A 14,854-nucleotide genomic window follows, 5' to 3' on the forward strand; every position below is an offset into this window, starting at 1 on the left:
GGTACCTAGGGATTGGCAGAGAGCATGTATAGTCCCTTTATATAAAGGGAAAGGGGACAAAAGAGACTGTAAAAATTATAGAGGAATAAGCTTACTGAGTATACCAGGAAAAGTGTACGGTAGGGTTATAATTGAAAGAATTAGAGGTAAGACAGAATGTAGGATTGCGGATGAGCAAGGAGGTTTTAGAGTGGGTAGGGGATGTGTAGATCAGGTGTTTACATTGAAGCATATATGTGAACAGTATTTAGATAAAGATAGGGAAGTTTTTATTGCATTTATGGATTTAGAAAAGGCATATGATAGAGTGGATAGAGGAGCAATGTGGCAGATGTTGCAAGTATATGGAATAGGTGGTAAGTTATTAAATGCTGTAAAGAGTTTTTATGAGGATAGTGAGGCTCAGGTTAGGGTGTGTAGAAGAGAGGGAGACTACTTCCCGGTAAAAGTAGGTCTTAGACAGGGATGTGTAATGTCACCATGGTTGTTTAATATATTTATAGATGGGGTTGTAAAGGAAGTAAATGCTAGGGTGTTTGGGAGAGGGGTGGGATTAAATTATGGGGAATCAAATTCAAAATGGGAATTGACACAGTTACTTTTTGCTGATGATACTGTGCTTATGGGAGATTCTAAAGAAAAATTGCAAAGGTTAGTGGATGAGTTTGGGAATGTGTGTAAAGGTAGAAAGTTGAAAGTGAACATAGAAAAGAGTAAGGTGATGAGGGTGTCAAATGATTTAGATAAAGAAAAATTGGATATCAAATTGGGGAGGAGGAGTATGGAAGAAGTGAATGTTTTCAGATACTTGGGAGTTGACGTGTCGGCGGATGGATTTATGAAGGATGAGGTTAATCATAGAATTGATGAGGGAAAAAAGGTGAGTGGTGCGTTGAGGTATATGTGGAGTCAAAAAACGTTATCTATGGAGGCAAAGAAGGGAATGTATGAAAGTATAGTAGTACCAACACTCTTATATGGGTGTGAAGCTTGGGTGGTAAATGCAGCAGCGAGGAGACGGTTGGAGGCAGTGGAGATGTCCTGTTTAAGGGCAATGTGTGGTGTAAATATTATGCAGAAAATTCGGAGTGTGGAAATTAGGAGAAGGTGTGGAGTTAATAAAAGTATTAGTCAGAGGGCAGAAGAGGGGTTGTTGAGGTGGTTTGGTCATTTAGAGAGAATGGATCAAAGTAGAATGACATGGAAAGCATATAAATCTATAGGGGAAGGAAGGCGGGGTAGGGGTCGTCCTCGAAAGGGTTGGAGAGAGGGGGTAAAGGAGGTTTTGTGGGTAAGGGGCTTGGACTTCCAGCAAGCGTGCGTGAGCGTGTTAGATAGGAGTGAATGGAGACGAATGGTACTTGGGACCTGACGATCTGTTGGAGTGTGAGCAGGGTAATATTTAGTGAAGGGATTCAGGGAAACCGGTTATTTTCATATAGTCGGACTTGAGTCCTGGAAATGGGAAGTACAATGCCTGCACTTTAAAGGAAGTTTACCTGGAGTTTACCTGGAGAGAGTTTCGGGGGTCAACGCCCCCGCGGCCCGGTCTGTGACCAGGCCTCCTGGTGGATCAGCGCCTGATCAACCAGGCTGTTGCTGCTGGCTGCACGCAAACCAACGTACGAGCCACAGCCCGGCTGATCAGGAACTGTCTTTAGGTGCTTGTCCAGTGCCAGCTTGAAGACTGCCAGGGGTCTGTTGGTAATCCCCCTTATGTGTGCTGGGAGGCAGTTGAACAGTCTCGGGCCCCTGACACTTATTGTATGGTCTCTTAACGTGCTAGTGACACCCCTGCTTTTCATTGGGGGGATGGTGCATCGTCTGCCAAGTCTTTTGCTTTCGTAGTGAGTGATTTTCGTGTGCAAGTTTGGTACTAGTCCCTCTAGGATTTTCCAGGTGTATATAATCATGTATCTCTCCCTCCTGCGTTCCAGGGAATACAGGTTTAGAAACCTCAAGCGCTCCCAGTAATTGAGGTGTTTTATCTCCGTTATGCGCGCCGTGAAAGTTCTCTGTACATTTTCTAGGTCGGCAATTTCACCTGCCTTGAAAGGTGCTGTTAGAGTGCAGCAATATTCCAGCCTAGATAGAACAAGTGACCTGAAGAGTGTCATCATGGGCTTGGCCTCCCTAGTTTTGAAGGTTCTCATTATCCATCCTGTCATTTTTCTAGCAGATGCGATTGATACAATGTTATGGTCCTTGAAGGTGAGATCCTCCGACATAATCACTCCTAGGTCTTTGACGTTGGTGTTTCGCTCTATTTTGTGGCCAGAATTTGTTTTGTACTCTGATGAAGATTTAATTTCCTCATGTTTACCATATCTGAGTAATTGAAATTTCTCATCGTTGAACTTCATATTGTTTTCTGCAGCCCACTGAAAGATTTGGTTGATGTCCGCCTGGAGCCTTGCAGTGTCTGCAATGGAAGACACTGTCATGCAGATTCGGGTGTCATCTGCAAAGGAAGACACGGTGCTGTGGCTGACATCCTTGTCTATGTCGGATATGAGGATGAGGAACAAGATGGGAGCTAGTACTGTGCCTTGTGGGACAGAGCTTTTCACCGTAGCTGCCTCGGACTTTACTCTGTTGACGACTACTCTCTGTGTTCTGTTAGTGAGGAAATTATAGATCCATCGACCGACTTTTCCTGTTATTCCTTTAGCGCGCATTTTGTGCGCTATTACGCCATGGTCACACTTGTCGAAGGCTTTTGCAAAGTCTGTATATATTACATCTGCATTCTTTTTGTCTTCTAGTGCATTTAGGACCTTGTCGTAGTGATCCAGTAGTTGAGACAGACAGGAGCGACCTGTTCTAAACCCATGTTGCCCTGGGTTGTGTAACTGATGGGTTTCTAGATGGGTGGTGATCTTGCTTCTTAGGACCCTTTCAAAGATTTTTATGATATGGGATGTTAGTGCTATTGGTCTGTAGTTCTTTGCTGTTGCTTTACTGCCCCCTTTGTGGAGTGGGGCTATGTCTGTTGTTTTTAGTAACTGAGGGACGACCCCCGTGTCCATGCTCCCTCTCCATAGGATGGAAAAGGCTCGTGATAGGGGCTTCTTGCAGTTCTTGATGAACACAGAGTTCCATGAGTCTGGCCCTGGGGCAGAGTGCATGGGCATGTCATTTATCGCCTGTTCGAAGTCATTTGGCGTCAGGATAACATCGGATAGGCTTGTGTTAGTCAAATTTTGTGGCTCTCTCATAAAAAATTCATTTTGGTCTTCGACTCTCAGTCTGGTTAGCGGCTTGCTAAAAACTGAGTCATATTGGGACTTGAGTAGCTCACTCATTTCCTTGCTGTCATCTGTGTAGGACCCATCTTGTTTAAGTAGGGGCCCAATACTGGACGTTGTTCTCGATTTTGATTTGGCATAGGAGAAGAAATACTTTGGGTTTCTTTCGATTTCATTTATGGCTTTTAGTTCTTCCCGCGATTCCTGACTCCTAAAGGATTCTTTTAGCTTAAGTTCGATGCTTGCTATTTCTCTGACCAGTGTCTCCCTGCGCATTTCAGATATATTGACCTCTTTTAGCCGCTCTGTTATTCTTTTCCGTCGCCTGTAAAGGGAGCGCCTGTCTCTTTCTATTTTACATCTACTCCTCCTTTTTCTTAGAGGAATAAGCCTTGTGCATACATCGAGTGCCACCGAGTTAATCTGTTCTAGGCATAAGTTTGGGTCTGTGTTGCTTAGTATATCTTCCCAGCTTATATCGGTTAGGACTTGGTTTACTTGGTCCCACTTTATGTTTTTGTTATTGAAGTTGAATTTGGTGAATGCTCCCTCATGACTAGTCTCATTTTGTCGGTCTGGGGCTCCATGCATACATGTCTGAACCTCAATTATGTTGTGATCTGAGTATATTGTTTTTGATATGGTGACATTTCTTATCAGATCATCATTGTTAGTGAAGATGAGGTCTAGTGTATTCTCCAGTCTTGTAGGCTCTATTATTTGCTGGTTTAAATTGAATTTTGTGCAGAGATTTAAAAGCTCGTGTGAGTGTGAGTTTTCATCAGAGCTGCCTCCTGGTGTTATTTCTGCAACAATATTATTTGCTATATTCCTCCATTTTAGGTGCCTTAAGTTGAAATCCCCCAGGAGCAAGATGTTGGGTGCAGGAGCTGGAAGATTTTCCAGACAGTGGTCAATTTTTAACAGCTGTTCCTGGAATTGCTGGGATGTTGCATCCGGAGGCTTGTAGACTACCACAATGACTAGGTTTTGGTTCTCGACCTTTACTGCTAAAACTTCCACTACGTCATTTGAGGCATTAAGCAGTTCTGTGCAAACAAGTGACTCTGCAATGTACAGGCCAACCCCCCCCTTTTGCCTGTTCACTCTGTCACATCTGTATAGGTTGTAACCTGGGATCCATACTTCGTTGTCCAAGTGATCCTTTATGTGGGTCTCAGTGAAAGCCGCGAACATTGCCTTTGCCTCTGCAAGCAGTCCACGGATGAAAGGTATTTTGTTGTTTGTAGCTGGCTTTAGACCCTGTATATTTGCAAAGAAGAATGTTATAACTGTTTTGCATGATGGTAGGATTGCTGGTTTCTTTTTCTGTCTCATAAACACGCTAGATAACAGGGATATCTTGCTACTCCTACTTACACTTTGGTCACACTTCACAGACACGCACATGCATATATATATATACATACATCTAGGTTTTTCTCCTTTTTCTAAATAGCTCTTGTTCTTTTTTATTTCTTCTATTGTCCATGGGGAAGTGGAAAAGAATCTTTCCTCCGTAAGCCATGCGTGTCGTATGAGGCGACTAAAATGCCTGGAGCAATGGGCTAGTAACCCCTTCTCCTGTATACATTTACTAAAAAAGAGAAGAAGAAAAACTTTATAAAACTGGGATGCTTAAATGTGCGTGGATGTAGTGCGGATGACAAGAAACAGATGATTGCTGATGTTATGAATGAAAAGAAGTTGGATGTCCTGGCCCTAAGCGAAACAAAGCTGAAGGGGGTAGGAGAGTTTCAGTGGGGGGAAATAAATGGGATTAAATCTGGAGTATCTGAGAGAGTTAGAGCAAAGGAAGGGGTAGCAGTAATGTTAAATGATCAGTTATGGAAGGAGAAAAGAGAATATGAATGTGTAAATTCAAGAATTATGTGGATTAAAGTAAAGGTTGGATGCGAGAAGTGGGTCATAATAAGCGTGTATGCACCTGGAGAAGAGAGGAATGCAGAGGAGAGAGAGAGATTTTGGGAGATGTTAAGTGAATGTATAGGAGCCTTTGAACCAAGTGAGAGAGTAGTTGTGGTGGGGGACCTGAATGCTAAAGTAGGAGAAACTTTTAGAGAGGGTGTGGTAGGTAAGTTTGGGGTGCCAGGTGTAAATGATAATGGGAGCCCTTTGATTGAACTTTGTATAGAAAGGGGTTTAGTTATAGGTAATACATATTTTAAGAAAAAGAGGATAAATAAGTATACACGATATGATGTAGGGCGAAATGACAGTAGTTTGTTGGATTATGTATTGGTAGATAAAAGACTGTTGAGTAGACTTCAGGATGTACATGTTTATAGAGGGGCCACAGATATATCAGATCACTTTCTAGTTGTAGCTACACTGAGAGTAAAAGGTAGATGGGATACAAGGAGAATAGAAGCATCAGGGAAGAGAGAGGTGAAGGTTTATAAACTAAAAGAGGAGACAGTTAGGGTAAGATATAAACAGCTATTGGAGGATAGATGGGCTAATGAGAGCATAGGCAATGGGGTCGAAGAGGTATGGGGTAGGTTTAAAAATGTAGTGTTAGAGTGTTCAGCAGAAGTTTGTGGTTACAGGAAAGTGGGTGCAGGAGGGAAGAGGAGCGATTGGTGGAATGATGATGTAAAGAGAGTAGTAAGGGAGAAAAAGTTAGCATATGAGAAGTTTTTACAAAGTAGAAGTGATGCAAGGAGGGAAGAGTATATGGAGAAAAAGAGAGAGGTTAAGAGAGTGGTGAAGCAATGTAAAAAGAGAGCAAATGAGAGAGTGGGTGAGATGTTATCAACAAATTTTGTTGAAAATAAGAAAAAGTTTTGGAGTGAGATTAACAAGTTAAGAAAGCCTAGAGAACAAATGGATTTGTCAGTTAAAAATAGGAGAGGAGAGTTATTAAATGGAGAGTTAGAGGTATTGGGAAGATGGAGGGAATATTTTGAGGAATTGTTAAATGTTGATGAAGATAGGGAAGCTGTGATTTCGTGTATAGGGCAAGGAGGAATAACATCTTGTAGGAGTGAGGAAGAGCCAGTTGTGAGTGTGGGGGAAGTTCGTGAGGCAGTAGGTAAAATGAAAGGGGGTAAGGCAGCCGGGATTGATGGGATAAAGATAGAAATGTTAAAAGCAGGTGGGGATATAGTTTTGGAGTGGTTGGTGCAATTATTTAATAAATGTATGGAAGAGGGTAAGGTACCTAGGGATTGGCAGAGAGCATGCATAGTTCCTTTGTATAAAGGCAAAGGGGATAAAAGAGAGTGCAAAAATTATAGGGGGATAAGTCTGTTGAGTGTACCTGGTAAAGTGTATGGTAGAGTTATAATTGAAAGAATTAAGAGTAAGACGGAGAATAGGATAGCAGATGAACAAGGAGGCTTTAGGAAAGGTAGGGGGTGTGTGGACCAGGTGTTTACAGTGAAACATATAAGTGAACAGTATTTAGATAAGGCTAAAGAGGTCTTTGTGGCATTTATGGATTTGGAAAAGGCGTATGACAGGGTGGATAGGGGGGCAATGTGGCAGATGTTGCAAGTGTATGGTGTAGGAGGTAGGTTACTGAAAGCAGTGAAGAGTTTTTACGAGGATAGTGAGGCTCAAGTTAGAGTATGTAGGAAAGAGGGAAATTTTTTCCCAGTAAAAGTAGGCCTTAGACAAGGATGTGTGATGTCACCGTGGTTGTTTAATATATTTATAGATGGGGTTGTAAGAGAAGTAAATGCGAGGGTCTTGGCAAGAGGCGTGGAGTTAAAAGATAAAGAATCACACACAAAGTGGGAGTTGTCACAGCTGCTCTTTGCTGATGACACTGTGCTCTTGGGAGATTCTGAAGAGAAGCTGCAGAGATTGGTGGATGAATTTGGTAGGGTGTGCAAAAGAAGAAAATTAAAGGTGAATACAGGAAAGAGTAAGGTTATGAGGATAACAAAAAGATTAGGTGATGAAAGATTGAATATCAGATTGGAGGGAGAGAGTATGGAGGAGGTGAACGTATTCAGATATTTGGGAGTGGACGTGTCAGCGGATGGGTCTATGAAAGATGAGGTGAATCATAGAATTGATGAGGGAAAAAGAGTGAGTGGTGCACTTAGGAGTCTGTGGAGACAAAGAACTTTGTCCTTGGAGGCAAAGAGGGGAATGTATGAGAGTATAGTTTTACCAACGCTCTTATATGGGTGTGAAGCGTGGGTGATGAATGTTGCAGCGAGGAGAAGGCTGGAGGCAGTGGAGATGTCATGTCTGAGGGCAATGTGTGGTGTGAATATAATGCAGAGATTTCGTAGTTTGGAAGTTAGGAGGAGGTGCGGGATTACCAAAACTGTTGTCCAGAGGGCTGAGGAAGGGTTGTTGAGGTGGTTCGGACATGTAGAGAGAATGGAGCGAAACAGAATGACTTCAAGAGTGTATCAGTCTGTAGTGGAAGGAAGGCGGGGTAGGGGTCGGCCTAGGAAGGGTTGGAGGGAGGGGGTAAAGGAGGTTTTGTGTGCGAGGGGCTTGGACTTCCAGCAGGCATGCGTGAGCGTGTTTGATAGGAGTGAATGGAGACAAATGGTTTTTAATACTTGACGTGCTGTTGGAGTGTGAGCAAAGTAACATTTATGAAGGGATTCAGGGAAACCGGCAGGCCGGACTTGAGTCCTGGAGATGGGAAGTACAGTGCCTGCACTCTGAAGGAGGGGTGCTAATGTTGCAGTTTAAAAACTGTAGTGTAAAGCACCCTTCTGGCAAGACAGTGATGGAGTGAATGATGGTGAAAGTTTTTCTTTTTCGGGCCACCCTGCCTTGGTGGGAATCGGCCAGTGTGTGGAGTTACCTGGAGAGAGTTCCGGGGGTCAACGCCCCCGCGGCCCGGTCTGTGACCAGGCCTCCTTAGGTCAGTGTCCCAGGATGCGACCCACACCAGTCGACTAACACCCAGGTACCCATTTTACTGATGGGGAACATAGACAACAGGTGGAAAGAAACACGTCCAATGTTTCTACTCTGGCTGGGAATCGAACCCAGGCCCTCGCCGTGTGAAGCGAGAGCGTTAACCACCAGGCCACCAGAGCAGCAAGGAAATGAGTGAGCTACTCAAGTCCCAATATGACTCAGTTTTTAGCAAGCCGCTAACCAGACTGAGAGTCGAAGATCAAAACGAATTTTTTATGAGAGAGCCACAAAATTTGGTTAACACAAGCCTATCCGATGTTATGCTGATGCCAAATGACTTCGAACAGGCGATAAATGACATGCCCATGCACTCTGCCCCAGGGCCAGACTCATGGAACTCCGTGTTCATCAAGAACTGCAAGAAGCCCCTATCACGAGCCTTTTCCATCCTATGGAGAGGGAGCATGGACACGGGGGTCGCCCACAATTACTAAAAACAACAGACATAGCCCCACTCCACAAAGGGGGCAGTAAAGCAACAGCAAAGAACTACAGACCGATAGCACTAACATCCCATATCATAAAAATCTTTGAAAGGGTCCTAAGAAGCAAGATCACCACCCATCTAGAAACCCATCAGTTACACAACCCAGGGCAACATGGGTTTAGAACAGGTCGCTCCTGTCTGTCTCAACTATTGGATCACTACGACAAGGTCCTAAATACACTAGAAAATAAAAAAAATGCAGATGTAATATATACAGACTTTGCAAAAGCCTTCGACAAGTGTGACCATGGCGTAATAGCGCACAAAATGCGTGCTAAAGGGATAGCAGGAAAAGTCGGTCGATGGATCTATAATTTCCTCACTAACCGAACACAGAGAGTAGTCGTCAACAGAGTAAAGTCCGAGGCAGCTACGGTGAAAAGCTCTGTTCCACAAGGCACAGTACTCGCTCCCATCTTGTTCCTCATCCTCATATCCGACATAGACAAGGATGTCAGCCACAGCACCGTGTCTTCCTTTGCAGATGACACCCGAATCTGCATGACAGTGTCTTCCATTGCAGACACTGCAAGGCTCCAGGCGGACATCAACCGAATCTTTCAGTGGGCTGCAGAAAACAATATGAAGTTCAACGATGAGAAATTTCAATTACTCAGATATGGTAAACACGAGGAAATTAAATCTTCATCAGAGTACAAAACAAATTCTGGCCACAAAATAGAGCGAAACACCAACGTCAAAGACCTGGGAGTGATCATGTCGGAGGATCTCACCTTCAAAGACCATAACATTGTATCAATCGCATCTGCTAGAAAAATGACAGGATGGATAATGAGAACCTTCAAAACTAGGGAGGCCAAGCCCATGATGACACTCTTCAGGTCACTTGTTCTATCTAGGCTGGAATATTGCTGCACACTAACAGCACCTTTCAAGGCAGGTGAAATTGCTGACCTAGAAAATGTACAGAGAACCTTCACGGCGCGCATAACGGAGATAAAACACCTCAATTACTGGGAGCGCTTGAGGTTCCTGAACCTGTATTCCCTGGAATGCAGGTGGGAGAGATACATGATTATATACACCTGGAAAATCCTAGAGGGACTAGTACCGAACTTGCACACGAAAATCACTCACTACAAAAGCAAAAGACTTGGCAGACGATGCAACATTGGTAGACAGCAACCACCCAGGGAAGTACTACCGTCCTGCCAGATGACTGTGAAACAGAAACCTGTAACTGTTTTGCATGATGGTAGGATTGCTGGTTTCTTTTTCTGTCTCATAAACACGCTAGATAACAGGGATATCTTGCTACTCCTACTTACACTTTGGTCACACTTCACAGACACGCACATGCATATATATATACATACATCTAGGTTTTTCTCCTTTTTCTAAATAGCTCTTGTTCTTCTTTATTTCTTCTATTGTCCATGGGGAAGTGGAAAAGAATCTTTCCTCCGTAAGCCATGCGTGTCGTATGAGGCGACTAAAATGCCGGGAGCAATGGGCTAGTAACCCCTTCTCCTGTAGACACTTACTAAAAAAGAGAAGAAGAAAAACTTTATAAAACTGGGATGCTTAAATGTGCGTGGATGTAGTGCGGATGACAAGAAACAGATGATTGCTGATGTTATGAATGAAAAGAAGTTGGATGTCCTGGCCCTAAGCGAAACAAAGCTGAAGGGGGTAGGAGAGTTTCAGTGGGGGGAAATAAATGGGATTAAATCTGGAGTATCTGAGAGAGTTAGAGCAAAGGAAGGGGTAGCAGTAATGTTAAATGATCAGTTATGGAAGGAGAAAAGAGAATATGAATGTGTAAATTCAAGAATTATGTGGATTAAAGTAAAGGTTGGATGCGAGAAGTGGGTCATAATAAGCGTGTATGCACCTGGAGAAGAGAGGAATGCAGAGGAGAGAGAGAGATTTTGGGAGATGTTAAGTGAATGTATAGGAGCCTTTGAACCAAGTGAGAGAGTAATTGTGGTAGGGGACCTGAATGCTAAAGTAGGAGAAACTTTTAGAGAGGGTGTGGTAGGTAAGTTTGGGGTGCCAGGTGTAAATGATAATGGGAGCCCTTTGATTGAACTTTGTATAGAAAGGGGTTTAGTTATAGGTAATACATATTTTAAGAAAAAGAGGATAAATAAGTATACAAGATATGATGTAGGGCGAAATGACAGTAGTTTGTTGGATTATGTATTGGTAGATAAAAGACTGTTGAGTAGACTTCAGGATGTACATGTTTATAGAGGGGCCACAGATATATCAGATCACTTTCTAGTTGTAGCTACACTGAGAGTAAAAGGTAGATGGGATACAAGGAGAATAGAAGCATCAGGGAAGAGAGAGGTGAAGGTTTATAAACTAAAAGAGGAGGCAGTTAGGGTAAGATATAAACAGCTATTGGAGGATAGATGGGCTAATGAGAGCATAGGCAATGGGGTCGAAGAGGTATGGGGTAGGTTTAAAAATGTAGTGTTAGAGTGTTCAGCAGAAGTTTGTGGTTACAGGAAAGTGGGTGCGGGAGGGAAGAGGAGCGATTGGTGGAATGATGATGTAAAGAGAGTAGTAAGGGAGAAAAAGTTAGCATATGAGAAGTTTTTACAAAGTAGAAGTGATGCAAGGAGGGAAGAGTATATGGAGAAAAAGAGAGAGGTTAAGAGAGTGGTGAAGCAATGTAAAAAGAGAGCAAATGAGAGAGTGGGTGAGATGTTATCAACAAATTTTGTTGAAAATAAGAAAAAGTTTTGGAGTGAGATTAACAAGTTAAGAAAGCCTAGAGAACAAATGGATTTGTCAGTTAAAAATAGGAGAGGAGAGTTATTAAATGGAGAGTTAGAGGTATTGGGAAGATGGAGGGAATATTTTGAGGAATTGTTAAATGTTGATGAAGATAGGGAAGCTGTGATTTCGTGTATAGGGCAAGGAGGAATAACATCTTGTAGGAGTGAGGAAGAGCCAGTTGTGAGTGTGGGGGAAGTTCGTGAGGCAGTAGGTAAAATGAAAGGGGGTAAGGCAGCCGGGATTGATGGGATAAAGATAGAAATGTTAAAAGCAGGTGGGGATATAGTTTTGGAGTGGTTGGTGCAATTATTTAATAAATGTATGGAAGAGGGTAAGGTACCTAGGGATTGGCAGAGAGCATGCATAGTTCCTTTGTATAAAGGCAAAGGGGATAAAAGAGAGTGCAAAAATTATAGGGGGATAAGTCTGCTGAGTATACCTGGTAAAGTGTATGGTAGAGTTATTATTGAAAGAATTAAGAGTAAGACGGAGAATAGGATAGCAGATGAACAAGGAGGCTTTAGGAAAGGTAGGGGGTGTGTGGACCAGGTGTTTACAGTGAAACATATAAGTGAACAGTATTTAGATAAGGCTAAAGAGGTCTTTGTGGCATTTATGGATTTGGAAAAGGCGTATGACAGGGTGGATAGGGGGGCAATGTGGCAGATGTTGCAAGTGTATGGTGTAGGAGGTAGGTTACTGAAAGCAGTGAAGAGTTTTTACGAGGATAGTGAGGCTCAAGTTAGAGTATGTAGGAAAGAGGGAAATTATTTCCCAGTAAAAGTAGGCCTTAGACAAGGATGTGTGATGTCACCGTGGTTGTTTAATATATTTATAGATGGGGTTGTAAGAGAAGTAAATGCGAGGGTCTTGACAAGAGGCGTGGAGTTAAAAGATAAAGAATCACACACAAAGTGGGAGTTGTCACAGCTGCTCTTTGCTGATGACACTGTGCTCTTGGGAGATTCTGAAGAGAAGTTGCAGAGATTGGTGGATGAATTTGGTAGGGTGTGCAAAAGAAGAAAATTAAAGGTGAATACAGGAAAGAGTAAGGTTATGAGGATAACAAAAAGATTAGGTGATGAAAGATTGAATATCAGATTGGAGGGAGAGAGTATGGAGGAGGTGAATGTATTCAGATATTTGGGAGTGGACGTGTCAGCGGATGGGTCTATGAAAGATGAGGTGAATCATAGAATTGATGAGGGAAAAAGAGTGAGTGGTGCACTTAGGAGTCTGTGGAGACAAAGAACTTTGTCCTTGGAGGCAAAGAGGGGAATGTATGAGAGTATAGTTTTACCAACGCTCTTATATGGGTGTGAAGCATGGGTGATGAATGTTGCAGCGAGGAGAAGGCTGGAGGCAGTGGAGATGTCATGTCTGAGGGCAATGTGTGGTGTGAATATAATGCAGAGAATTCGTAGTTTGGAAGTTAGGAGGAGGTGCGGGATTACCAAAACTGTTGTCCAGAGGGCTGAGGAAGGGTTGTTGAGGTGGTTCGGACATGTAGAGAGAATGGAGCGAAACAGAATGACTTCAAGAGTGTATCAGTCTGTAGTGGAAGGAAGGCGGGGTAGGGGTCGGCCTAGGAAAGGTTGGAGAGAGGGGGTAAAGGAGGTTTTGTGTGCGAGGGGCTTGGACTTCCAGCAGGTATGCATGAGCGTGTTTGATAGGAGTGAATGGAGACAAATGGTTTTTAATACTTGACGTGCTGTTGGAGTGTGAGCAAAGTAACATTTATGAAGGGGTTCAGGGAAACCGGCAGGCCGGACTTGAGTCCTGGAGATGGGAAGTACAGTGCCTGCACTCTGAAGGAGGGGTGTTAATGTTGCAGTTTAAAAACTGTAGTGTAAAGCACCCTTCTGGCAAGACAGTGATGGAGTGAATGATGGTGAAAGTTTTTCTTTTTCGGGCCACCCTGCCTTGGTGGGAATCGGCCAGTGTGATAATAATAATAATAAAAAATGTGCGAGTGGACGTCAGTTCTATGATGAGTGTCCGCCTTCATGACGTCTCCAGGCATTATACATGGGTTAGAGTGCGAAATGTACCGTTTGAGGCAGATGAAACGGACATACGCAATGTTTTCAAGGACTACGGGACCATTCACCTGGCACAGCCCAGCAAGTGGGTAGAAGGTGCATACATTGGATTCCCAGAGGGCACGTTTTCACTGGAAATAATGATGTGACACCCCATACCATCATATGTTATGTTGGAGACCTTCAGGACTCAGCTCATGGTGTCCTATGCTGGGCAATGCAGGACTTGCAGGCGTTGTGGTGGTTTTGATCATACTACTGCATATTGTGAACGACAGACTCAACTTCATGGTCTAGAATGTACTGCCGTGGGGGAATCTGGGCAAGTTGGACGTGCTCTGGAGCTACAGGAAGGACGTGGGCCTGGTCGTCTGTGGAGCAAGGAGGTGGAGCGAGCAGAGGCAGTGGTAGGTTTGGACCTGACGCCCCCTGTGGCTGGGGGCCCTGTGGGACCCATTTTGCCTGATGGTGGGGGATGGCATGGTTTGGCGGAGGAAGCCATAGATGAGGTCCTAGAGACGGTGCTCACCTCGCTGTTTCCCCAGTCAGATGGGGAGGGCGAGTCAGCGACAAGGCCTGGTGTGAGGATTGCTGCAGACCTGTGTGGACAGCAAAATGAGCAGATTGACATCGGATTCAGATGATGTCCTGATTCCAGCACAGAGGACTGGCAAGGTAGTGGTGGTGGAAGAGGATGGTGGTGGTCCCTAGGGGACTTCGGACCTGGAGCTGGACCGGGGAGGGGTTAGGGCTGCCAGTAGAGACATGCGTAAAGGAGGTCTGAAAGGACATGGTGGCGTTGTGAGGAAGGTGTCGAAGCACAGGGAGAAGAAACCACCGCTGGCCTAAGGTGTATGACAGTTAACATTAATGGTTTGTGTCAGGACGTGAAGCGTGCATGGTTTGCAAGTTTCTTGTGCCGGCATAGAGTGGATGTTGTATTTGTGCAAGAGCACAATATCAAGGTGGGGCGTGCATTGGAGGTGAATGGATATAGGGCTTTTGTGATGCAAACGGGACGCTTGAAGGGAGGGGTGGGAGTCCTACTCCGGGAGGTGAGCCCATTTGTGGTTAGTAGAAGTGAAGGGGGGGTGAGGGGCATATTATCAGAGTGGATGGACGGTGGATGGGCGAGCGAGTGGCATTAGTGTGTGTGTATGCACCTGCAGAGAGTGATGCATATCTGAAAGCGAATTTCGTGAGGGATGAGCTCGTTTATTATTTCTGTTCTTTACCACCTGTTGCTATTGTGGGAGGGGATTGGAATTGCATTATTCGCAGGGCAGATGTTGAGCCACGTGGGGTAGGGCATTTTTCAACTATCCTAGGTGATCTTCTGAGAGATGTGTGTCTACATGACGTATTTGGGGGTGGGGCTTGGGCGGTGGAGCACACTTTTGTTAGACATG

Source organism: Cherax quadricarinatus, chromosome 35 (assembly GCF_038502225.1).
Source record: "Cherax quadricarinatus isolate ZL_2023a chromosome 35, ASM3850222v1, whole genome shotgun sequence".
In the NCBI taxonomy this organism is placed as follows: Eukaryota; Metazoa; Arthropoda; class Malacostraca; order Decapoda; family Parastacidae; genus Cherax; species Cherax quadricarinatus.